This window comes from Macaca thibetana, chromosome 5 (genome assembly GCF_024542745.1).
Source record: "Macaca thibetana thibetana isolate TM-01 chromosome 5, ASM2454274v1, whole genome shotgun sequence".
NCBI classification, from domain to species: Eukaryota; Metazoa; Chordata; class Mammalia; order Primates; family Cercopithecidae; genus Macaca; species Macaca thibetana.
The window spans coordinates 21305856-21332982 of record NC_065582.1 but is presented as its reverse complement, the minus strand read 5'-3'; the positions used below and the strand labels follow the sequence as shown (position 1 = coordinate 21332982).

The 27127-nt window shown below is 41.7% G+C and overlaps 1 protein-coding gene across 5 annotated transcripts in view; it reads left to right on the top strand.

The window, feature by feature from the left end:
• PALLD (palladin, cytoskeletal associated protein) overlaps positions 1-27127 on the top strand; it is a 432781-nt gene that overhangs the window by 122720 nt on the left and 282934 nt on the right. Inside the window, exon 1 of one of the 5 annotated variants that reach the window (XM_050791714.1) lies at positions 10839-10979. The exons of the other annotated variants lie outside the window; for them this stretch is intronic. The gene's annotated coding sequence lies outside the window, so the exon portion shown is untranslated. Of the gene's footprint in view, positions 1-10838; positions 10980-27127 lie in introns of those variants that run through there. 5 annotated transcript variants of the gene reach the window in all.

Here is a 27127-nt window from a genome sequence, read left to right as displayed (position 1 = left end):
AGATCCTACACTTTAGATGCAGACCCTGACTAAATTTCTGGCTAAACCATGGGTCTCTACCTCAAAATTAAATGACACAGTATATGCAAAAACTATGAGTAGTAAAAGTAACAAACGTTACTTTCCCCACTTTTAAAAAAATAAAGTAACATTCTAAATTAGTGATTCTCAAAGTAGGCTTTGAAGTTCATTTTCATCAAATAGCTGAGAACACTTGTTTCAAATACAGAGGGCCTGTGCTGGCCCTCTGAATCCAAGTGAGGCCTGGCAATCCACATTTTGACAAGACCCATTTGATCTGATGCACACAACTTGAAAACTGCAATTCCAGACTAGCAGATGCATATTTAATTATTTTCCAATTGTCTCAAATAACTATAAGTTTGCTTTGTGTTATTTTTCTCTTCCCCAGTCATTGATAAGCCTCTGAAAGTTCAGCCTGGGCTTCCACCAGACAACCTAGCTGAGGGAAGACTCAATAAACAATGAATGAACACTTGATTGATCTATGGCATGCAAATTATATTATGTAAAATTTCTCTCATCACTACCAAAACTTTTCCAGATGTACAGTCTATTCACTGTTGCCATTGTCTTACAAATCCTTACCTAGAGTTTATTTCTGGGGAGAGGGTAAAAATCCCTAGCCCGCAAGTGAGGATCTATGGAACTTCTGCTTGGGCCGCTACACAACACAAACCAGGGTGAGAAAAAAGGCGCCCCACTCCTATTTTCAGCTCCTTACTCCTTCCACCACCCCAGTCTTGATAGTCAGTCCTAAAAATTTTTCTCATTTGCTTACTTTGACCTTTGCTGTTTATGGAAATATGCCTTTCTATCTGGAATTTTTAAAGACCATGTGCCTGTATTTCTGTATTTCCTTGTTTTGGTATATAAGTCCCTCTCCCAAATGTATATAAATCCCATAGGTGGTGAAAGGAATTTTACTAAATGGACCTTTTGCCATTTGCCAACCTCTCTCTTGGTAGGTGTGACCCAAGGGGTCCATCACTTCGTTAGGTGGCAGATAAGCAAGCTGTGAATTCCAGTGGCCTATGGCCCACCTTTGCTTCTCAGAAGCTTCCTTCTGAATTTATGTAGGGATACGATGCTGTGTAAATCTACTGTAAAAGTCCTTTGCACGCAAAAGACCTGATTCTTCTGGTCTGTGAACACATGCTTCATCTGTTTGAGTTATATGGGCACCCTAGGGTTTTTATTTGCACCAAAAAGTGGAAGCCAAGCTTTCATTGTAAACAGATGGTGCTGCTAACAAGGAAAGTAAAAAATTCTTCCAGTCACTCCTCGCACCAGAGACCTGAAGAAGGTTCTGCTTTAAAAACAAATGAACAAAACTATCAAATACTCCCTCTCCCCTATTCCATAGGCTCTAGGTCAAAACACACACATACACAGCCCCTCACAGGCAGACAAAATCTGGTCTCCATTCCTCACTTTCCCCATCCTCCTCCCCATGCCAAATTCTACATTCCTTCAGTGTAGATACTATAAATATAAAAAGAACAAACTCAATCCCGAATCACAAGGGGGCTTTTCTTTGCATGACCACAACATAAGCACTGGTCTATCATTTTGGGATTTTTATGAAGCCTTGAAGAATGTTCAGAATTCCAGTCTTGCTCAAACAATGTCTCTCACCAGTCGGCATGATTCAGATGTTGAGTTTCAGGACAACCTGGGGATTTCTGGTTAGAGAAAAACATTATCCTTAAGCGTCTCGATGTGAAATATTTCCATGTATTTCCCCCTTTTTTCTTTCAGTCCAGAAGAAATGTGGAAACGCGCATGTTTTCTTTAGCATGAGGGAATTTGAAGTTGATTGCAATCTCCCTGTCCCTAAGCCCAAAAGAGAAGTAGCATTATTATGCTGTAATCAGGTCCTTTCTTAAATTTCTCCATTAGGTAGCATCTTGTTACATAACCACTTTATGCTTTTAAATCTGAATATCGTTGATAACAATCTCCTGACAGATCATACTTCCGGTGCCTAAGTTAGAAAATGAATGACCCAGACCCCCTGAGATGTTCTTTGAAGCATTCCAGAGGAAGGGGACACTGGAGGTTATCCAGTCACCCGTGCCTTGGGGCAAGACCACACTCAAGCTGTTCCAAAGAAATGAGGATCCTTTTTATTTTTCAAGTTTCCCCAGAGACGCAGATTCCATAGCCTCCCTAAGTAAACCCTCAGTGTTTCAACAGCATTAATGTTGTCATAGGAGAGTTAAGCCCACTATCGATGTACTTATTATTTAATTGACACTCTGTCCTTTGAGCCTTAGAAAATATCTACGTCAAGGCCTTTCTATTATACACCTGAAAGCTAAACTGTCTATCTACTTGTGTAAGAAACCATGAGGAAATATACTTTTTTGGAAACCTTACCTCAGTCTCTACCATCTGTTTAATGGGGATACCTGCTGTGCCAAACTCATAGTACTACTGGAAGGATCCAAAGAGATCACGTGTCAGGCTGCCCGAGGTATTATTTGTATCACCACTAAACCCGAATCTGGAAGTAGTTATTTAAGCTACTCTATTATAGAAATAATAGGGATTCCTGAAATAATACTTTAATTATAAGCCTGAGTTACAAATACAAACACGTGGTTCATGAAATAATCACTTTAATGCTCACATAAGCAAACTATGTGTTGGCATCTCACAAAGCACCAGGGAAAAAATATTTCCCTGAAGACGCAGGACTTGCTCTGAAGAGCAATGGTAGAAAGCTATCTCTGTGGTTTAGCAATTGCAGATGCAGGGACTGGGTAGGTGAGGATGGAGGTGGCGAACTGCCTAACAGACGGAAGCCCTGTACAAGACAGACACACATAGATCGAAGTGGTTCAGAAAGCCTAAGTGTGAACGAATAAGGAAAGGCATACCAGGGAAAGGGAACTGAAAAAGCAAGGTTGTGATCTTACTCTCAGGTGAAGTGGAATTCAGGCCAGAAATTAATATAGTAAGAAAAGGGGCACTTTGTAATGCTAAATAGTGAAACTCAAAATGAGGCTACAGCAATTATGAATATATATTAAACAACACAGTAGCCACTGTGTAAAGCAGGAATTACAGAAGATGAAAGAAGAAATAAACAGAAATGAAAACTCAGTCCATAATAAATAAGTCAACATATCTTAAGTTCAGAAAAGACATAAATAACATAATAAGATATGTTATTCTGAAACAAACTCTGTGTCCTGAAAATATCTCCATATTATCTAATATCATTTTTTCAAGTGGCCAGGAAACATATATGAAAATCGACCATAGGTTAGGCCCACAAAGAAAGTCAATAAATTCCAAAAGATATAAACATTACAAATAATATTTTTTGTCACAATGCAATAAAACAAAAAATTGTTATCAAAATCTCAGTTATCAATATCAATACAGAAAATTCTAAATGAATACCGGCAAACAGCATTTACTAGCACATTTAAAACATAATTACCATGACCAAATGGAGCTTGTTGTAGGAATGCAAGAATAATTCATGGCCAAGAAATTTATTATATTCCATTAAATTAATAGCTCTACGGAGAAAAAAAATATGACCATTTCCAAAGATACCAAAAAGAGCATTTGGACAAAAGTCAATAATCACACTTGATCCACCACATCCCCCTCCCAAATAAAAGGTTTCTAAGAACAAATTATTATTTTCTTAGCATAATAAAATAGATCATTCTCAGCCCAAAGCCTACATCATGCCCTGAATCACTGGGCAATGGGTAATCACTGAAGCCATTTCCATTAAAATAAAAAATAAGACAAGAATGCCCACTCTTACTACTGTTATTTAACATTGCACTAGGCCTAATAGATAATGAAATTTGAACAGAAAAAGAAACTGAAAGTATAAACATTGGAGAGCAGATGGTTAATCTTTATTTTTAGATTACATTATATAGTTAGAAATACAAGAAAATTGGGAAATATTTATAAACAGTATGAGTGAGATAGAATGGCACACAATGAATACATTGTAATTAGCTGATTATATCCAGCTAGAAGATGTAATGAGAGAAAATACCCCATTTACAATAGTAATAACAAAGATAAAATACCTATGAATAAACTTAATACATGTCCAAGACACATATGAAAAAAACTGTAAAACATTCCCAAAGGACACAGAATAAGATTTGAACAGATAGAAAGATCTACCTTTTTCTTGGCTAGAAAGACTCGATAACATAAAGCAGTCAACTTTCTCTATGTTAATTATTTAAATTTAATTCTGATGATACAAATAGAAATATGAGTTTCTATTATTGTTTACTCTGAAGTTTATATAGAAAAAATAATAAGAAAACTGGGAAACTGAGAGAAGAGCAATGAGAAATGATATTAAACTTATAATAGAAGTGATTAGATATTAGATATTAAGTAAATATTAAAAGCATTGATAATTAATTGGTGTGGTGGTAGCATCCAAACTAAAAAAATCAACCAAGGAAATAGAAATGTAATGTCCATAGACTCAACTATACACAGGAATTTAATAGATGATGATAATAGCATCTCAAAACAGGGTAAAAGATTATTATCATGAAGTAGTGGTGGTGAGGCAAAGCACAGGCAACAGAAGCAAAAATAGACAAATGGGCCTATATCAAACTTAAAAACTTCTGTATATCAAAGGACACAATCAACAGAGTGAAAGGTCAGCCTATGTTACAGAAGAAAATAATTGCAAATCACATATCCAATAAGGGGTTAATATCCGGGGGGGGGGAATATATATATATATAGAGAGAGAGAGAGAGAGAAATTTAATTAATTAACATAGAGAAAGTTGACTTATTTATGTTATCAAGTCTTTCTAGCCAAGAAAACGGTAGATCTTTCTATCTGTTCAAATCTTATTTTGTGTCCTTTGGGAATGTTTTACAGTTTTTTTCATATGTGTCTTGGACATATATTAAGTTTATTCATAGGTATTTTATCTTTGTTATTACTATTGTAAATAGGGTATTTTCTGTATATAGAGAGAGAAAGAGAGAGAGAACTCCTACAACTCAACAACAACAACAAAAAACCCTGATTTTTAAATGGGCAAAGGACTTGAATAGACATTCCTCCAAAGACGAAATTTACCTGGCCAACAAGCATATGGAAAGATGCGAAACATCACTAATTACTAGAGAAGAGAAAATCAAAACCACAATGAGATATCACCTAACACCCATTAAGATGGCTACTATGAAGAACACAGAAAGTTAACAAGTGTAGGCAACGGTGTGGAGAAATTGGAACTCATGTGCACTATTGGTGGAAATGTAAAATGGTGCAGCCACTATCAAAATCAGTCTCACTTCTGGGTACATAGCCAAAATAAATGAAAGCAGGATCTCAAAGAGATATTTGCTCATCCACGTTCATAGCAGCATTATTCACAATAGCAAAGAGGTGTGGGCAACCCAAACATCTACTGTCGGACTAACAGATAAAGAAAAAGTGATGGCCAGGCACCGTGGCTCATCCCTGTAATCCAAGTCCTGTAGGAAGCAGAGGCAGGTGGATTGCTTCAGCCCAGGAGATAAGAGACCAGCCTGGGAAACTTGGCAAGACCCCTGCCTCAACTAAAACTACAAAAATTAACCGAGTATGGTGGCACACACCTGTAGTCCCTGCTACTTGGGAGGCTGAGGTGGGAGGATCACTGGAGCCCTGGAGATTGAGGCTGCAGTGAGCCAAAGTTATGGCACTGCATTCCAGCCTGGGTAACAGAGTAAGACCCTGCCTCCAAAAAAAAAAAAAAAAAATAGTGTGGTATAGACATACAGTGGAATATTATTCAGCCTTAAAAAGAAGAAAATCCTGCCACATGCCACAGCATGGATGAGCCTTTGAGGATATTACGCCAAGTGAAATAAAGCAGTCACAAAAAGACAAATACTGCATGATTTAATTTATATGAGGTATTTAAAGTAGTCAAATTCATATAAGCATGGAAAACAATAGTGGTTGTCAGGGGCTTGGAGGAGGGAGAAATAGAAAGTTGTTCAATGGTATAGCATTTCCATTTTGCAAGATGAAAAGTTCTGGAGATCTTTTGTACAACAACATGAACACACTTAACACTACAGAACTGTACACTTAAAAATGATTGAGATGGTACATTTTATGTGTTTTTTAACAACTAACATTTAAAAAATTATTCTTTTTGAAAGTGGTAGTGGGGCAACTGGATCATTAATAATAAAGTAAGATCCATCCCTTAATACCTTATACACTAAACCAGGATAAAATATAAATGAACTGGCCAGGCATGGTGGCTCATGCCTGTAATCCCAGCACTTTGGAAGGCTGAAGCGGGTGGATCACCTGAGGTCAGGAGTTCGAGACCAGCCTGGCCAACATGGCAAAAACCCATTTCTACTAAAAATGCAAAAGTTAGCCAGGCGTGGTGGCATGCACCTGTAGTTCCAGATACTTGGGAGGCTGAGGCAGGAGAATCACTTGAACCTGGGAGGCAGTGGTTGCAGTGAGCCAAGATTATACAATTGGACTCCAGCCTGGGTAACAGAGTGAGACTCTATCTCCAACATACATATATAGATATATAGATATATATGGACCAAATATCTAAATATCAAAAATAAAATCAAAGAGCACATAGGATAAGATAGGCCTTTCTATGACTCATTTAAAGATTGATAAATTCAATTAAATAAAAATCGGAAATTTTTTTGAACGTCATGAGATACCATGAGCCAAGTCAGAAGACAAATGGCAAAATGAGAAAACAGTCTGAAGCTCCTAACGCAAAGGGATAATCTCCTTAACATACATGGAGTTTCAAGAACTCTGAAGAACAAGACCAAGAACCCAATAAAATATGGGAATAGTATATAAACAATAAGGCCGCAACAGAGGAAATAGAATTGGCTCTTAAATGTATAAAAAACTTGCTCAACCTACTCAAAATCAGAGAAATGGAAGTCAAAACTATCTTGAGACATCACCTTTCACCTATCAGATTGGCAAACACCCAGAAGTTTGATTGCACATTTTGCTGGCAAGGCCGTGGGGAAACAAGTACTATTTAACATTGCTAGTGGAAGTGTAAATTGGTTCAGCCCTTTGAAAGGCAACTTGGCTGTATTTATCAAAATTTGAAATGTAAAATCCAGTAATCCCACTTGTGGGAATTAATACTGTAGATATACTTGCACAAGTGTAAAATGTCATGTGTGGACATTTGTAACATTGTTTAATAGCAAAAGATTGGAAACAAGTCAAATGTCTATCAGTGGGATTCTGATTGAATAAACTGTGATGCATTTATCCAAGGGAATGCTATGCCGCATTAAACATAAGCATGTTTACTCTGCACTGATATGCATGTAAGTCTCATCATGTCTGTCTTCTTTTCAAGACCCTCCAATGACTGTCTGTTGCTCTGAGGGTAAATCCTAAAATACTTAACTCTGGTTTACATGGTCCTACACCATCTGGCTGTCCTGTCTCTCTGACTTCATATGACATTCTACATCTCACTTTCTCTGTTTCAGCCACATTGTCCCCTTTGCTGTTCCTCAAATGTGCTAGGCATGGTGCCTCCTTAAGACCTTTGCACTAGATTCTTCTGCCTGGATCACCGTACTCTCCAAATAATCCCAATGCTCACTTACTCCTTTACCATGATCAAGTCTTTGCCCACATGTTACTGTCTCAAGAAAGCCGCCCCCGGCCGCTCCGTTCTAAATTAAAATTCCCCCGATATCCCCAATGCCCATTCTCTTGCTCAGTGTGTTCAACTGCTCTTATTATGTCCTAACTCAACACAGAATTCTCTTGTTTAGTTTGTTTATTTTCTGCCTAATGTGCCCCCTACCCCAGATATAAATACCAAGGGACAGAAACTTTTATCAACTTGTCCCCTCCTGTGTCACCAACATACACAATAGTCTGTGGCATGAAGTAGGTCTTCAACAGGTGTTTGTTTCCAAACAAATGAATTAATGAACATACAATGTGGAAAGGACTATAAAGTGTATATATATTTAAGTGAAGAAGTAAGGAGAAGCCAAGTTATTGTTCTGCCTATAGTAATTTTTTTTTTTTTTTTTTTTTTGACGGAGTTTCACTCTTGTCGCCCAGGCTGGAGTGCAATGACGTGATCTCGGCTCACTGCAACCTCTGCCTCTTGGATTCAAGCAATTCTCCTGCCTCAGCCTCCCCAGTAGCTGAGATTACAGGCGCCCGCTGCCATGCCCAACTGATTTTTGTATTTTTAGTAGAGACGGGGTTTCACCATGCTGGCCAGGCTGGTCTCAAACTCCTGACCTCAGGTGATCCGCCTGCCTCAGCCTCCCAAAGTGTTGGGATTACAGATGTGAGCCCCTGCGCCTGGTCCTGCCTATAGTATTTTTAAGAAATAAAGAAAAAGAGTAAGAATGTATTTAGGCCAAAAGAAACCTGGAAGTCTATGGAGAAAACTATTATCAGTGGTTACCTGGAGGGAGATGCATGGACTGGGCATATGGGGAAGAGTGGTAGAAAGGAGACTGTGGTGCATGGACTTTTATATAAATTTATATAAATGTACTACTTATTCAAAACATTAAATTATCAAAAGAAAAAAAAACAGCTGATGTCAGCTCCCAAAGATTGTCATTCAGTAGTTCTGAGTAGGGATCAGGGGAATCTGCATTTTCAACAAGCTCCCCCGCCCTCCCATCCCTTCCTGGGTGGGGCAGATCACCATCAAAAATCACCGTCACTACTACCTCTCCTGACCCCAAAACGCCACAAAACGTGTAACATTCGGATAGTTCTCATTTGGAGCACAAGCAAATGGGCAGGCACATCGCAGAAACAAAAGGCAGAATTTTCCGTAACATTTGACACCACTAATAGCTGCCACCCAAAAGATAGCCTCCTTGTGTGGAAGAACAGCAGAAACTTCATCTACCCTTCAGTTTCGTCCCCACAAGCAAGCAGGACCACTAAAAGGAGTGTCCTCTCTGTCTAAGACATTTATATATGTTGGGTGTTTCGACGAAATTTCAGACTTCTAAAACATTCACAGGTTTAGCGAAAGTAGTTGGAGGGGCTGCCTCAGATTTCTGAGCTCATGGTGATCATATATGGAAACCTTCCAAATGTTTCCTTCTACTTTCACCCGGGCATTTTAATTAATAAAATGTCCTTCCTAACTCACAGAGGAAAGATCTTTCTAACAACCCTTGCTGGAGATGAGAAAGGTGGTAAGGACCTGAAATGTGTCTTAGCAAAACTCATCCAACAGGGCCACCCTGCTTCACTGTGATGCCTTTCAGATGAACAGAAGTATTCGGCTCTTGTTATTCAATGACCCTAATAAAATTTTACAACTGAAGTGTAGAGGAAAAAAAATAAATAAAAAGATCTAATGACATACAAGAAGGGACTGAACCTGCCAACCCCAGAATATTTTCAGTCTGAAAAGTAACCTCGTCGTCCTTATTAACTTTACATTGATTCCCAAAGAGGGGAAAATTTAATAAGGAAGAAAAAATTCAGTATTTCATGACTCACCACTTCCTCAGGATAATAAATATGAACTAAAGATATAGACATTGAATGCTTTTAACATTTTATTTTCATTTAAAAAATAATGTTTGCACTCTCTCTATTATCGACCTCTCAAGATGATTCTATTTCCAGAACACACTTTTTGATATGGTTTCTAATTCAAAAATCTGTCACATCTTTGATATTTCATAGGCTCCATTAAAATTAATAGCTTCATGGGTCCTTTTTGAGTTTCTTCCCTAAATCAAACAGTTTGTGGTCTCTTTCTCAGACTGGCCAATGACAAGCAGTTCTGGGACTGGAGGATGGAAGTAGTGAAATAATCCTTAAAATTGTGTAAAAATTAAGCACTGTCTGCCAGTGGGTTTAGAGTTGGCAACAGATAGGTCTTTATTAAATGGTTGGTTTTGTTTCTCCTATTGTTTCTCCCTAATATCCGTCTGTGTGGTAACTGAGTCACTATGACATAATGCCTCAGAGAAAGACTGCAGGACAACCAGACGTACACATGTTCATCCCTCAATGAGTTGCAACCTTGGGTCTGTTCCCTAGACATTGGTGGAAAGACTTGATTAATGGCAGACTTGTTCAACATAAAAAAGAACAAAGACCAGATTTATTCTTGGCATTCCTTTTCCTAGGGGCTTTATTTGTAATGGGGTAATTAATTTATGGCTTTGCAGTAAGGCAGCATCAGAGGAGCAATTTAACTCACAAGAGGTAACGGAGATGGAGAGTACAACTGAAAGATACCTTGCGTGGAAGGCTATAGAAGGAACCCCAAGCTGGACGTTGATTTTCTTTTATCAGTAATACAAATTCATTACTAGCTGCCACTTGGATTTCCCCCTTGAGAGCTGCAACGTTTCCGAAACGAACAGAGGTCTTTAGGGAATGCCTCAAACCACGGCTGAATGGGGAGTGGCTTTAGAAATCGCGGGTGGAACTTGCCTGTTACCTTCTTGCAATCTCCCCGCCCCTGGGCAACGCAAAAGCCGTCCTAAGTGCGATAAGGGCATGGAGTGAGGGGAGTTATTTCTGGACATTAGCAGCATTCCTCCCTAGGACACACCCTCTCCCCCTCCCCAGCAGCCCGGCTCTCTGACACACTCCGCGCACACGCGCCCCTCGGCGAGACGCGGCGCACTCGCGCGCTGCAGACGGGTGGCCTCTCACCGAGCCTGAGTCGTGGCCGCTGCGCCGCCAGGAGGCTTCCCGGGAGCCGGCGGGGCCCAGGACACGTCTCGAGCGCAGCCGGCCAGGGGCTGGCCTTTCGGCAGCGCGGCTGCCCGTTAATTTTCTCCGTTGCATTCTGCAAACTAGATCGCATTCAGAGCCCAGAAGTTGCAAGCTGGGAATAAGCGAGATCTGAAAGACCCCAAGAGGAGCTTATTTGGGAGTGGGGGCAGACGGTGTTTTGTGCCCAACTGGTAAGTGGCAGCATTAAATCTATGTAAACATGCAGGAAATAAAGCTTTGCAGCGTTTCCAGGCAGTGGCATGCAAGTACTCATGCAAAGAGTACTGTTTGGGGTGTTTAGTTGTAGTGGACTCAGAATACCGTGTTCCATCACGGTTTTCCTAATCCCTTCTTCGGACTCCTCTTTGGGGGTTGGCGGGGGCGGGTCCTGCTCCGCGGGACTTTTCTGTTGTTAGAGTTGGGGTGGGGGAAGGGAGAAAGGCGTGAGGTTGAATAATCTTTCCTACCCCCCTCGCCTTTTTTTTTTTTTTTCATTAAAAAAAATTGATACTTTCAGAGAAGTTTCTCTTTTATGTGTTTAACTTGCCTGCAGCGGTTTGATCCCAATGTGTTTGTATTTTTTCTAATTACTTTGTAATCGGCTCCATCCTCAGTTGAAATGGAAGGAAACTTTCACAAAACAATCAATTTCTGACAGCCTAAGAGCTGCTCAGTTGCTGAATGAGGTCTAGCTGGAAACGCTTTGTTTCTTTCTCACAAGGTTTTGGTGATTTTTCCCATGAGAAATCTGGGCGTTTTCACACCTGTTGCTCTTCAGTTGCCTCAAAATTGTTTGCTTGTTTGTTTTCTTGGGTTTCACTTGATTGCAGTTCTTTGTCTAACAAAATTCAATGCTACTTTCCCGGTTCTCCTTCTCTCCCTTTGGACGGGGTCCCTGTTGTTAGCATTCAGCTGGCTGTGGTTCTTAGGGAACAAGTGGCAGGCAGAATACAATAGGGAAGAATGCATTCCTGATGACTCCTCTACCATGGAAAGACTGAAAAACTGACATTCTCCATTAGTTTTTCTAGCAAGCATTGCTGACACTTTCATAAATATTCAATTTTGGTGAGTTCCTGAAATTATTTAATCCAGAAGTAACAGCATGGCTTGTACAGAGAGAGTTCCTCTAACCTATTTGCATTACAAGCATAGAGACCCTGGCACCTGAACACCCCCAGGATGCTGAAGTCACCTTTGCTTCACCGGCAGGTAGGCTACTGACAAGGAACGGGGTGATGGAATGTGAGGAGAGCGGCAGCGGGGGAGGCCCTCTGCGAAGGGGGCTGTCCTCCAAGGACCCGCATGTTTTCAGCTTTCTGATGATTAAGACAATCATCAGGATATTGGAATGTAATTTAACATCCTAGTAGGTTAAGTTGAATTCCTGTCCAAATGATGAAGAAGACTTTCTATCAGGCCTTTTCACACTTCCAAGTGGAGCTCAATGGAATGCTTGTTTATTTCTGTTGCCGATAAATCCATGGGAAATCTCTGCTGAACCCAGCAATTTTAAAAAAGCAAGTTCCAGCTTATAATTGCCCATATAATGGCAAACAGGTTATTTTCAGTAACCCAAGACTCTTACATTTCCCCCCACGGTTGTTATAGAGGTTACATGAAGATGTTATGAGCATGCATTTGAGCTTACCCACCCCCAACTGAAATGGAAAGTTATCTTTGGGTGTCTGATGGAAAAGATTGTTGCCAGATACCTTAGGAAGCTATAACATAACATGTTTCTGAAAAGATCATAGCTAGTAGACATGAGTGTCTATAGCTATTACATAATTTTTCATTGTTCCTTTAGGAAAGAGACCTACTTTGATCACTATAGTGTTTACATTTGTTGTTTATTTGTTGTATGGTTTTGCTGAGTCGTATGGTTTTGCTGAGTCTTTTTTCTTTTCTTTTTGCTATTGAAAGTCTCCCTTCATTTAAATGAAATCACAGACTAGAAATAGCAATGATTGCTTGCTAGGGCTAAAATTAGAAACTACAGGAGACTTTTTAGGCACATCCCTCTTGTCTCATGGAAGGTTCTGCAGAGTTTTCTTTAAAACTCCCACTTAAGCAATTATTGTAAGATGATGTTTACTCTCTAAAATAACATTTTTATTTGGACAATTTTTTCCATCAAGCTTTAATCGTACTTTGCCAATGTATGTTGAACTTTGTTTCTCTGAGATGCCTAAAGGCACATCCAATACATTTACCATCACTTCAAAGTCTGTATACTTAGCTCTTTGAGCAGTTTCTTTAAAAAAAATAATAATAAATAAACAAAAGCTCCAATGGCACTTGCAGAAGACAAGACTGGGTCCTCTGATGTGATGGCAGATGGCAGTCGCATGAGCTTTGTTTATGCCCAGAACAAGCTCGGTGTCTCTTAAATTAATCATGGATTGAATAATTCATTCCTCACACCTTGGGCTGCACCTAATCTTCAGCTATACATTTAAAGATAGGTTATGGTTGAGGTCGGGTTCACTTGGACGTCCTTTCAAAGCCTATGAAATGATTTTACAGTTGGGTCATTTCTCATTGTAACACATATTATAAAATGTAATGACATAAACTTAGAGCTCTCCTGGCTTTTCCATTTCCAGGACGGGCTTCAGTGACCTTCCCATTTGTTGGTTGGCCCCAAAGATGGTGGGGCTAATGGATACAGTGGTTTTTCTGTAAATGTAATTAAACGTGCCTCTGCCAGCTGCCTGTGGTATTTGTGAATGTTTTTATAAGAAAAGCTGTTCTTCGACTTTATCTGCCCACTGTGGTTTGTGGCATGTTGTGCTATTCTGCAGCCTTGCAGTTTTTTTCCTGAATGATTGGGCTATGATGTCATGTGCTATCTCAGTGCGGAACCTTTTCAAGGCTTTGCTGGGGTCTGTGTGCCTGAGCGAGGGGAGTGGAGGCTCCCTCAGAGCACACTTGGTAGCGACTCCCCGTCTACTCCAGCACATTCCATTGCCTGGAGACCAAAGCCACCAAATGATTTGCGGTCAGAGTGATTTGGGGCTGGTTAGAGATGATTTAAAAGGAAGGTTATGGGCATATGAAGTATAGGGTAAAAAAAATATATTTTACTACTTTATTGAGACCACATGGCTCCAACTTGAACTTTTTTTTTAAACATGGAAATTGTTGGCTGAACTAGCTCTCAGTGTTTTTTCCCTTTTTTTCTTTTTTATTGCTCTGAGCGAAGAGCTGTACTCCCTATTTATTATATGCTTGACCTCCCCATTATTTCTGAAAGTTTGAAAAACTTTTTATGTTTAAAGAAAACAGGAAAACGTAGGATTTATCTGTTGTTCTCTTCAAGGGCCAATACCATTGCCAGAGAAGAGACCCAATTCTCTCCAATAACTGAAAGAAGGTTTCTTTCTCATGTCAAGCTTGGGAAGCCATCAGTTATGAAAGAGACAAGGGCCAATCTGTCCCAGGGTACCCCAGGGCCACAGCATATCAGCACTGGCAGTGCATCCATGTCGCTTGTTGACTGGGAGAGATGGTTTTGCTCAACCTCCTAAGGGTTCAGTATACCCTATGATGAATAATGGGGCCAAATAAAGCATGGTCGATCTTTTCTAATGCCAGAATGCTGATGATAGGGCTCAGAGACCAGGGGCTCCTTCTCATTAGTGGTCCATGGGAACACAACACTTGGGTGCAACACTTCATTTGTGAGACTAAGCAGCCATCTCCTGCCTCTCCTATGTGGGCTACCACAAACTGGCACAGTAAACCACCTATTACCACTGAACAGGTTCCCAAATCTCTGTCCAGCATGAACTTAAAGTATCTATTATCACTTCACTCTGTGGCTCAGGTTCATCCTATTTCAATCCTCAAGGCATATGCCATAGTCTAATAGTCCATTACAAGCTATCAAATAGCCAGCTCCAACTTGCAATTTGGTGTTATGACACTAGCTAGAGAAGTGCCATGGAAAGCGTGCTTGTGAGCATGCCCAGTCCCTTGGCAGCCATCAACCCAGGGTCTGAGGGCCATGACTGTGATGTAATGGAAGGCTGCATGAGATCTTCTCACCAACCCTTCATAGTTGCTGGTCTGTGATCCATCTGAGCCAGCCTGGATTCCTACAGTTTGAGTGTGTGTGTGTCCAGGGATTTAAAGGAAAACATGTGGAGACCAAATTAGTTTGTACCTGATGAGAAAATCTTATAGAATTGGAAAAATGTCAAGAAGGCAACATTGTATGATGGAAATCAAACTACATTGGAATTGAGGATCCTGGTTTTGCCACTATGTGACCTTGAACCAGCTATTTAATAATGCAGCATTGATAAAACACTATTATGTTGGATCATTTCCTTCCTAAATATGACATGTGATCATCAGAACCACATTTGGAAGCAGGTGGGGCAGGTGGCATTATTTCCATTCTACAAGTATGGAAACTGGAGCTCTAGAGGTTACTGACTTGCTCAAGGTCACAAAGCATGTGAGTGATAGAGTTTGACCTCAAACCCAGAACTTCTGCCAGACATGGTAGCTCATAGGCATCTGCCTGTGATCGCAATATTTTGAGAGGCCAAGGCAGGAAGATCACTTGAGGCCAGGAGTTCGACACCAGCCTGGGCAACATAGTGAGACCCCATCCCTGCAAAAAATAAAATTAGCCCAGTGTGGTGGTGTGTACCTATAGTCCTAGCTGCCTAGGAGGCAGAGGCGAGAAGATCGCTTGAGCCCAGAAATTCGAGGCTGCAGTAAACTACTGTTGTGCCACTGTGCTCCAGCCTGAGTGACAGAATGAGACTCTGTCCCAGAAGATAAACAAAAAAACCCAGAACTTCTAACTTCAAATCTCATGATCTGTCCACTGTAGCAAGCAGCCCCCACAATTCTCAACCTCTATAGAACTCACTCTCCTCATTTGCAAAAATGAGACATTTGGCCCAGAAAATTAGAGGCCATTCCAGCTTAAAATTCTGTGTCTGATGAATCACCGGCTGGAAGGGACTTTAAGAAATCACTTAGTCATATTCCTTGCTTCTAGAAGGACTCTATCTAAACTATTTTGAAAAGAAAATATCAGCCCTTTTCTTACAGTCCTAGTGCAGAAAAGAGCCCCAGAGAGTGTCCAAGGGCATTTGGGAATGAGAAGGAAACGAGGAGCTACGGGGCCAGTGCTCAGCAGGGTGATCCATCTCTTGGACTCGGAAGCAGTGAGTCTTGCCTTACTGGATGTGAATGTTCAGCCCTGAGATCAATATCTGAAGTAGGAGAGGAGAGTCACAAGCATGCTTTGTTGGTTAGAAAGAATTCTGTAAGAGAGATCAGAAAACTGGTAACTCTGTGAAGAGGAAAAAAAGAGCTAAGTGACTCAGTAATGATCTTAAAGTTTATTAAGGACTCCTAGAGAGTGTGATGACTGTAAGTCAGTGGTAATGTTTCTGTTTAAAGATAGAAATGGCAGAATCCTGTTTACTCAGCAGGTGTGACAAGCAGAAAGCTGTGCTGATCTAGACTTACTTTGCTTGTATTGGGGTTCGTGGCAGAATGGGAATGAAAGGGGCTTTGCCCTGAAGACGGTGCCTGGGAGCCCCACTCCAGTCTTCCCTTCTCTCTCAGCTCAGGTCTCAGCAGGCTGGTGTACCAGTTAGCGTCTAGTAACCTTTCTAGAACAAGGGACTACCAGTAGACAACTACCAGCAAGCACATCAAGTTGCAAGTTCAGTCTCACATTGCTCAGCTAACCTGGTTATAATTTTAAAAACTAACCTGTCTCCATGTTCTTCCTATGTCACTCCCATGAAATAGATGTTACTTTTTATTAAAAAAAAGAAAAGCAGTGACTGAGATCAGAAGACAAGTAATTATCAGCAATTATCACAACTCTACAACTTACTGAGCTTGGACAAGGCATTTCCTACTCTGGGTCTCGATTTCTCACTGTGAAATGGGCTAACAATAGCCATTTCAAAGTTAAATATTTCTGAGGATTAGCCAGGCATGGTGGCTCATGCCTGTAATCCTAGCACTTTGGGAGGCTAAGGCAGGTGGATCACTTGCGGTCAGGAGTTTGAGACTAGACTGGCCAACATGGTGAAAACCCATCTGTACTAAAAATACAAAAATTAGTCAGGCATGGTGGTGAGTACCTGTAATCCCAGCTACCCGGTTGGCTGAGACAGGAGAATCGCTTGAACCTGGGAGGTAGAGGTGGCAGTAAGCCAAGATTATGCCTCTGCACTCCAGCCTAAGTAACAGAGTGAGAATCCATCTTAAAAAAAAAAAAAAAAAAAAAATTCTGAGGATCAAATGGGGGAACATAGATGAGCATGCTATGTAACAGTTTGCATCATTATTAATAGGAGTCCAATTTCAGGCTTTTCTATAAACCACAAGGTCACAGATGTTTCTTTTTATTCTGCCTTAATTCCATTCCCAAGCCAAAATCAGAATCACAGCAGTTTATCCTCACTTACTATGTGTCAGGCACATAATCACCTTTAATCCTCACAAAAATATTATGAAGTAGATATATTACCCCTATTTTATTATCTGGAAACTATGTTCTAACAAAGATAAGCATCTTGCCCGAGATCACATGGCTACTAAGTAACAGAGGCAAAACGGAAACCAAGTCTGTCTCACCACAAAGCTGTGCTTTCAGACCTTCAGGGCTCTGAAGAACTGGGGCCCTGTCCTACCTGAGTACAGCCCCAGTCCTCTTGGTTTCAGTTTGCAGTTGATCCGGCAGGCCTTCAAGGGGGTCTCCTCAGCTGTTCTGAGTCTAGAGCAGGTTGTTTGCTTGGTTCCTTAGCTAAAGCTTCATCTTAATCCATAGTTTAGTTCATTCTGGCGGCTATAATGAAGTACCATAAACTGGATACGCTATAAACAACAGAAGTTTATTGCTCACAGTTCTGAAGGCTGAAAAGTCCAAAGTGAAGGTGCCGGTAGATTCAGTGTTTGGTGAGGGCCCACTTTCTGGTTCATAGATGGCGCCTTCTTGCTGTGATCTCACATATTGGAAGAACTAACGAGCTCCCCTGGGCCTGTTTTATAGGGGCACTAATCCCATTCATGAGGCTCTACCCTCATAACCTAATCACCTCCCAGAAGGCCCCACTTCCTAAATACCATATGAATTTGGGGGGGGGGCATAAACATCCAGACCATAGCAATCAGCTTACCCCGATTCAACTCCACCGTCTCCTCTCCTTTTCCTGTCCTTATTCCTGGGTGGCTTGCTGACCCTTCTCGTTCCTCTCTCACTCCACACATTCCTCTTTGGAAGATCCTACATTCTCTTCTCTACCTTTCTCTCAGAAGCAGATACTTCCCCATAAGGATCTTGTAGCTCTCCCCAGTTTTCCCAGCCCATGACATCAGCCCATCAAGCCTAGATCAAATGCCAGTTTCCCCAGGATGTTTACTGTTTTTCCTTTCACTGGAAATAAATTTTAGCATGTAAAATACAGCCTCTATATTACTTCCGAATATCACAGAATGTGAATTTTCAAAACTGTGAAAACCATGGAAGTCATTGGTCAGTTGCCTTTATTTTTTAGATGAGGAAACTGAGGCCCAGATAAATTAATTTACTGCCCACAATTATAGCTGTAGGCCAGAGCTGGAGCTGATTCCAAATGCAGTCAGTATTATTGCCAAAATAGTTTAAACTGGGCATGTTATTGTATCCGCATCCTCCAGTCTGGTGTGGCCCCTTGGTAAAAGTTTGGAAAGGAGTTTTGCCCTTGCCACAACAGCCTGATTAGACTCTGACTGCGAATCGTAAGAAATGTTTTCTTTTACTTAACTACTTAACATACTTCTTTTCCACTGAACTTAAACCTGTTCACTCCTCAATAGGCTACAAAGAACTATTGGCCACTCTTTTTTTTTTTAGATGGAGTCTCGCTCTATTGCCCAGGCTGGAGTGCAGTGGCGCGATCTTGGCTCACTGCAAGCTCCAGCTCCCAGGTTCACACCATTCTCCTGCCTCAGCCTCCCAAGGAGCTGAGACTACAGGCGCCCACCACCACGCCCAGCTAATTTTTTGTGTTTTTTAGTAGAGACGGGTTTCACCATGTTAGCCAAGATGGTCTCAATCTCCTGACCTCGTGATCCACCCGCCTTGGCCTCCCAAAGTGCTGGGATTACAGGCGTGAGCCACCGCACCCAGCCTGCCACTCAACTTTAATTCATGGCCGAGAAGAGTTAAGTCTTCCCTTAGCTTGCCTGTCTTTTAGGTTAAATAATACCAGATCTTTTTGCTTTTTCTCACAGTTCTTGTTCTCCAACAATTTCATCATCTTTATTTCTATCTGTTGAACTATATCCAAGTGCTCCGTGCCTCTCAAACTGTGAAGTCCAGAAGTGGACAAAGAAGTCTCATGAAGGTACGAGAAAGTGACGATGACCTCACAGTTCCTTCAAACTGGGCTTCAGTTGGTGCGGCCAACTTTCATGCTCATGTTTCAGGAGATAGCCGGGCCTCATTGGCTCATGTTCAGTGTATTATCCTCATTTGGCTGGACACTGCTTAGCCTGTGTTTGTGATAATGATCGTTTCCTCCATGCAGCATCCAGAACTGTTCCGATTGAGCTTTTTTCCCTTTGTTCCTGACTACTACTCCAATTCATCAACTCATTTGGGACTCTCATCCTATTCTTCCACCTCTTAATTCTTAACCCCAGCTACTGTCTCAAGTAGCTTAGCACATTAAAAGTCCCTGGAATTCACCCCTGAGACTTCTGGCCCCTCAAAACACTTCTCCTTCATGGCTCCAGGATTGGATAAAGCCCGTAGTCCATCTCCCAGTACACACAAGGCACTCACACAGGGATGTAAGTTCTAGATAAAATTAGAGATCACCAGAGAGCCTTCCAAGAGGCATGCAGCTAAGGATCGTTACATGCGTAGATTCAGAGATAACTGACCACACTCAGACCTAACTTAGGTATGATGGTGGGAGTCTCCAAGATTTTCCTTCGGCTCAGAAATGTGATAATTATGAACATTTGCATTTATAAACCACTTATCTCCATTAGCGTAAGCTACACTTACAATGATATTACATTACCCCAGTTTACAGATGAAGAAATTAAGGGTCAGTGAGGTTAAGGTCACACAGCCAAGATTAGAACTCATGTTTCCTGTCTTTAAATTCCTTGACCTTTCCTGTATTTCAGCAGGTTTTCAAAATATTAGAATTCCTGAAAATTCCGTGTGTGACTTGGGTAGGGTGCCTTTGAAAAATAGAGATTCCAGGCCAGGCGCGGTGGCTGACGCCTGTAATCCCAGCACTTTGGGAGGCTGAGGCGGGCAGATCACGAGGTCAGGAGATTGAGACCATCCTAGCTAACACAGTGAAACCCCATCTCTACTAAATATACAAAATACTAGCCGGGCGTGGCAGCATGTACCTGTAGTCCCAGCTACTCGGGAGGCTGAGGCAGGAGAATGGCGTGAACCCAGGAGGCAGAGCTTGTAGTGAACCGAGATTGCGCCACTGCGCTCCAGCCTGGGCGACTGAGCGAGACTCCATCTCAAAAACAAACAAAAAAATAGAGATTGTAGGGCCCTGGCTCTAAGACATACTGATTACTTAAGTCTGAGTGGAGCCCTGGGATCTGCGTTTTAATAAGCACAGCAGAGGGTTTTGAGTAAATCTCTGCAGGCCATACTTGAAAAAACCCTCTCCTAAACTATGCTGTCTAGGCCAGGCTCTTTAAATACTACAGATCTACCTTTGCCCCGAGACAAAGCTGGCACATAAAAACCAGCCACAGAAACCTCCTGATCCAGACAGTAGCTCAGAGGGCTCCCTGATGACCCTAGACCCAGGACTGTGGTGCTCAGAGCCTGCCACCAACCCTGGTTCAGTCCTGTTTTTGTCCTCTTCAGTTTTGCTGACTGGTTGAACTCCCCTCTTTTGAGTACTCTGCTTTGACTTCCCACTTGGGTCTTAGATACACTCTCACCCCTGATTATGTCAGCCTCGGCTGTTGCAGATCAGAAAGCCCGTCTCCCGAAGGCCTTTCCAGATGCAGCTGTAAAATGGATCTGAAACCTGACTCATGAGAGAGAATCTGAAGACTTTGTCTGGGGAACTTTCTAATCCCGTGCACCCCAGCTGGGCAACATTTACAAACTGCTCTGAGGAAAAGCTTCACAGCCAGTTTCCCCAGAGAGGCATGGTGGTTCTTGCAGTCCTACTAAACTAAGTTTACAATCTATTGTTCCTGAAAAACCAGATACTCCGGGAGGGCAGATAGATGACTAGGGAATGGGCAGGCACAATGAGTGTTGACTGGGCGTGCACAATACACAGGCGCTGCACTGATTCCTTTTCATGAGCTGTGTCTTCTTCTCCTTTCACCCATAAGGAGCACAGCCAGGATGGTTTCACCTGGTGCCTGCCGTCTACTCTCAGGGCACTTAGGGATTGTGTGTTCCTTAGATTAGAAACACAGCCCTGCTACCTACACATCCCTCGGTCTTTCAGGATCACAAAATCTGCAAGTGATCTCTGGCTGGATTCTCTTATGTGTGTTTTATCAAGGAACAAGTGGAGCCCTGATGAAAAAAGTCTTTAGACTCAAAGCAGACTAACAGAATGGTTGAAAATTGAGTTGGGACACAGCCGAACTCCCAGTCTTGGTAGACACATTCCACTCACTGTCTCTTCTCTGTTCCCTTTTCCAAGTGCAGGAATCTTCTTTTTCATTTTTATTTATTTATTTATTTATTTATTTTTGAGACAGAGTTTCACTGTTTCGCTCAGGCTGGAGTGAAGTGGCGCGATCTCAGCTCACTGCAACCTCTGCCTCCTGAGTTCAAGCGATTCTTCTGCCTCAGCCTCCCGAGTAGCTGGGATTATAGGCACCCGCCACCACGCCCAGCTAATTTTTGTATTTTTAATAGAGATAAGTTTTCGCCATGTTGGCCAGGCTGGTCTTGAACTCCTGACCTCAGGTGATCCACCCACCTCGGTCTCCCAAAGTGCTGGGATTACAGATGTGAGCCACCACGCCTGGCAGGCATCTTCTACTCAATAGACTTGACTCTTCCTGCACTTTTTCAGAAGCAACTCTAACTTGTGATACTAGGACAGCACACAATAACATATGCTGGCAGCAAATCCCAACACAGTGCGAAGAAACTGCTTTTCCTGTACCTTGGTCTCTACTATCTTGTGACAATCTGAAGAGAAATTCCCAAACATAAGTCTCCTGAGTGATTGTCAGGTGTATACTTTGCCTTATTGTTAGCAGATGTGAAAGCTCTTTGAGAAGACAGCAAAGTATTTGGAGCTGGAGGGAAAAGGGTGTTTGGAGCCTTGTTAGAGACCAGCTGTAGAGCCTTAGAATGTTCTCTATATAGGAAGGCTTACATTGTGCTGAGAGAAACAGTTGCCTGTTGGGTTATAACTTGGCGAGTTATGTAATGATACAAATGTTGGACGACTTGTTAAAGGATCTGAGAGCATTATGGCAAAATTCTACACCCTATCCTTAATTAGATCAAGTTAAACTAAAAGGGAAAAGCAGTCTGGTTTGCTAACCACAGTGGAAGTATTGCTTTCAGGTGGAATTCATACCTGGATTGCATTGTCTGACTTGAGGATAATACACAGGAAGCAATTTGGAGTTTTTCTTTCTTTTGGTTTTGATATTTCAGTTACAAGGAACTTGAAGTCTAGGAACTGACTTTGCAATGTTAACAGCCAGCTAGCCAAAATGTCCCTGTTTAAGATCTTGCTGTTTATCATAACACGAAGTGTGCTCTGTGCCTTGTGTGACTTCCAATACACATGTGTTAGTAATTACTACCAATATAAGCATCTACACAGCCATTAATCAAGGCACCCAACACCTCCTGCCAATGTACTTTGAAACTTTATCTGCTGAAAAAGCAAAATTTCCCTCTGTTAATGAACACTTTTAGGAAAGCAGGCTGGTTAAGAGTGTCTGAAGTATTTGAGTGACAGCTCCAGTGAACTCCCATTTATGATCGCAGGTGACCTAGCAAAAACTGCGAAATATAAGCACAGTTCTACATTTTAGTTTCTCTTAAAGATCATCTGTTTAATAATAGCAGTTGGCCTTTACTGAGCCCTGATCAAAAGTCTCTTAACATTTTTTTTCTCCTTTAATAATCCCAGGACATAAGGTCTGTTAATATCCCTACTTCCTGGTTAGGAAACTGAAGCTCAGAGAGGCTAAGTAGTTTGTGAAAATTCATTCATGGAGGAAATGACAGAGCCAGGGTACTAATGCTGGTGTGCCTGACTCCGGAACCCGTGCTTCTTGGAGTCCATTCTTCTTTCAAAACCACTTGGTGCCTCCAAAGAGAAAAATGGTTTGGTAATGAGTCCCATTTGCTTCCAGTGATGAAGAGGAACTCTTTGGATGTTGAAATCTTTTTTTTTTTTTTTTTTTTAATGGAGTCTCACTCTTGTCATCCAGGCTGGAGGGCAGTGGTGCAATCTTGGCTCTCTGCAACCTCCGCCTCCCGGGTTCAAGTGATTCTCCTGCCTCAGCCTCCCAAGTAGCTGGGATTACAGGCGCCTGCCACCACACCTGGCTAATTTTTGTATTTTTAGTAGAGACGGGATTTCAACATGTTGGCCAGGCTGGTCCCGAACTCCTGACCTCAACTGATCCTCCCGCCTCGACCTCCCAAAGTGCTGGGATTACAGGCGTGAGCCACTGTGCCTGGCCGGATGTTGATATCTTTCAAACATTTGTTGAGGACTGATCTTGTCCCAAGGGGTTAGACAGACCGTATCACTGAATCCACCCAATAAACAAGTAAGGTAGCTTGTAGCGTCTATGTTTTACTGTCAAGTAACCACCTGTTCTGTCCCATCCTCCAGCGTTGCCCCTGTGGCCCGAAGGGTTGACCAACTTTCTGTTTAAGTGGAGTATGTAAATAGGACCGAAAAGCCATGTGGTAGTTGTAGGAGAGAGGGCACAGCAATGGAAGCCCAAAAGTGTGGTTCTCATCCCAGACACCATCATTCATGATAATTCTCTTTATCTCCTCTGTACCTGTGTTCCTTTTTCGTGCCTATAGTATTTCCTGTAACTAAAATGGAAGTGTTATCTGAAGTTTCATGAAAATAGCATATGCATCAGAAATAGGGAGATACCGGCCGGGTGCAGTGGCTCACGCCTATAATCCCAGCACTTTGGGAGGCCAAGGCAGGCAGATCACCGGAGGTCAGAAGTTTGAGACCAGCCTGGCTGATATGGTGAAACCCTGTCTCTACTAAAAACACAAAAATTAGCCAGGCATGGTGGTAGGTGCCTATCATCCCAGCTACGTGGGAAGCTGAGACATGAGAATTGCTTGAACCCAGGAGGTGGAGGTTGCAGTGAGCTGAGATTGTGCTATTGCACTCCAGCCTGGGTGACAGTGTGAGACTCAGTCTCAAAAAAAAAAAAAAGAAAAGAAAAGGCAAAAGATACTTTTTCTAATTCTGGATCTTCCACTAAATGTCAGTATTCAAATTATGTAACCTTTCTGACCCTCAGTATCCCAATCTGTAAAATGGAGGCAATAGTACCCAGCTCTAAATGTTGTTGTAAAGATTAGATGAGATAACACCTATGATGTGTGCAGCACAGTACCTGGTATGCATCAGTAGTAGTGCCCTTTACATGTCACTTCTGTCCCTCTTCTCAACTCCCCACCTCACCATCCATATTAGTAAGTAGTGCTTACGATACAGATAAGATGGGGTGTTTGTGAACAGCCTCGTGCCATCCACAGTGTCACGTATCGGGCTGCAATAATATGTAGTGGTTAAACTCTTTGAATCCCTTTAAGTAGACTGATGAAGTTGAAATCTCTGTTCCACCATTTCCTGTGTGACTTTGGGACAGTTATTGAATCTCCCTGGGCCTCAGTTTCTTCTTGCTTTAAAATGGGTCTGACAGTAGTGCTTCTCTCATGGGGTTTCTGAGAGGGCTGAATTCGTTATAAACTACATTCACTTAGAAAATACCTGGCCCAGAGTGAACACTCATTCAATGTTAGCTGCCATTATTATTATTTATTTATTTATCTCTGTGAACTCTTGTAAGCTTATTAAAGGAGCTGTGCAGAGTGAGACCATGAGACAGATTTTCTAGTGCAAACCGGGCCGCTCACAGGGGGCTCGTGGAGTCTGAGTGCTGACCTTGGCCCCATTAGCACGGTTCTCTAACCAGCTCAGGCACGGGGCTATAATGAGGATTATTGAAGTAACATATGGAAAACTCTTAGAGTTAGCTCTTGGGAGAGGAAAAAGGCACTAAATAAATACAAGGAATTATTAAAAACCAGGAGACGACCTCACAGGGATGCTGAGCCTTGTATGTTATTTGCTATTCTAAGAAGAAACTGGGGCAAGAAGCCAACTTCATCACCAGGTGACAAAGTGGTCTCCTGGCTGCTGTTCAAGGGACGGCAGCATGCAGCGTCACCTCAGCAGATCCCGGGCCATCACAGTCTCTTCTGGGCTGTGGGAAGCTCAGCTTTCCCACGAAAAAGAAGGGCCGGGTCCCATGCCAGATGCTATGCCTACTCCCTCCCATATCTCCTGCCCAAATACCCCTCCTTTGAGGAGAGCTGGGAGGTGGTATTCTAAGTGAGAACCTACCAAGTAGAATATTGATGGCAAATTCCCTCTGGTACTAGTGCAGATGACTTAGGGGCCACCAGCAATCTGCTTCCACAGCAGGACTCCAGTCCCAGACTGGGCCAAGCCGGGGCTTCGTTGCCAAGCCTTAACAAGTATGTGGAGCGCACCCAGCTCTGTAATTCTGGAGATAGCAGTCCATCAGTCACTACTTACAACTTTACCACCCACCCCTGTGACATTCCTCTCTCCAGAACCAATCCTAACGCTAAAATGAAATATACTTAAAGTGGTCTCCAGATACCACTTGTGAAATGGTGTACAGGAGGCATCCAAGAATGAATCAAGATCTGGCCCACAGCCACCACACAGCTTGGGGCCTCTGGTTTCCCCCTGATATCAGTGGCATAAGATTAATTTCTATGGCTCCAAGCAATGATTGCAGAAACATCCTATTTCTCTTTGCTACAAAATAAAGAATATCTTAGCCATGATGTCTTACACTATAAAGTCTTAGAAGATAAGGATAGTGTCTTAGTCTCATCACTCAAGAATATAGCACTTCATGACATGTACCTTTATTTATACTTTTCTGGTAACATAAATATAGTTTTAAAATACTGATGGCCTTTCCAAATAATGGTATAAATATGATATCTCAATCCTCAAAACTACCAACAAATTTAAGGTATCTATAACACATACAACCAATACTTATGCATAAATATTATAAAAACATGGCCTACCTCGCAATGTGCATAGCAAATAATAGTTTGGAAAACAGAAAACATAATTAAAAATTCCACCACTCAAAATTAAAAATAGTTCTCTTTCCTTCTTCAATCAGGTTCAAAGATACTACGTTAACCATCAACTACAAAAGAGACCAAACATTTCAGCAGCCTTTGAAACCTAGAAGAAGTCCTTACAAATGTAAAGATTAGACAGTAGAATATTTTCGCTGGCATTTAAGATTTTTGAAGGGTCTAGTTAGGATCTAGTAAGTTCTTCAGAAAGGTTAGACTGACTATAAAGACAACACTGCAAAATATAGAAGATTCTCTAGCTCACTTACTACAATGGAATGTGTTTTTTGCTAGAGATCAGGATTAATTATTAAAATATTTAAAGAAAAAGATGTTTCTAAGTCTGCTAGGAAGACAAATCATAACAGTAGATCCCAATAATAAGCCTATGTGTAAAACAGTCTCTTAAAAAAGAGGTGGCATGCGGCCGAGCATGGTAGCTCAAGCCTGTAATCCCAGCACTTTGGGAGGCCAAGGCAGGCGATCACCTGAGGTCAGGAGTTCGAGACCAGCCTGGCCAACATGGTGAAACCCCGTCTCTACTAAAAATACAAAAATTAGCTGGGCATGGTAGTGCACATCTGTAATCCCAGCTACTCCAGAGGCTGAGACAGGAGAATAGCTTGAACCCTGGAGGCAGAGGTTGCAGTGAGCAGAGACTGCGCCGTTGCATTCCAGCCTGGGTGACAGAGTGCGACTCTGTCTCAAAAAAAAAACAAAAAAAGAAGGAGCATGCATATTTAAAAGTAGTAAAGTAGTTGCAAAGAAAGTCTTGGCAGTTTTTCAGAGCTCCCTTCATGTAATCACTCTATTACAGTGCGCCCCTCAAGTTGAAAAGTTCCCATTTATTTAATATGTTTTAAAAGAATTAAATATTTTCCTTATTTATCCAATTTGCAAACGTAAAACAAGGCTGCGTCATTTCTC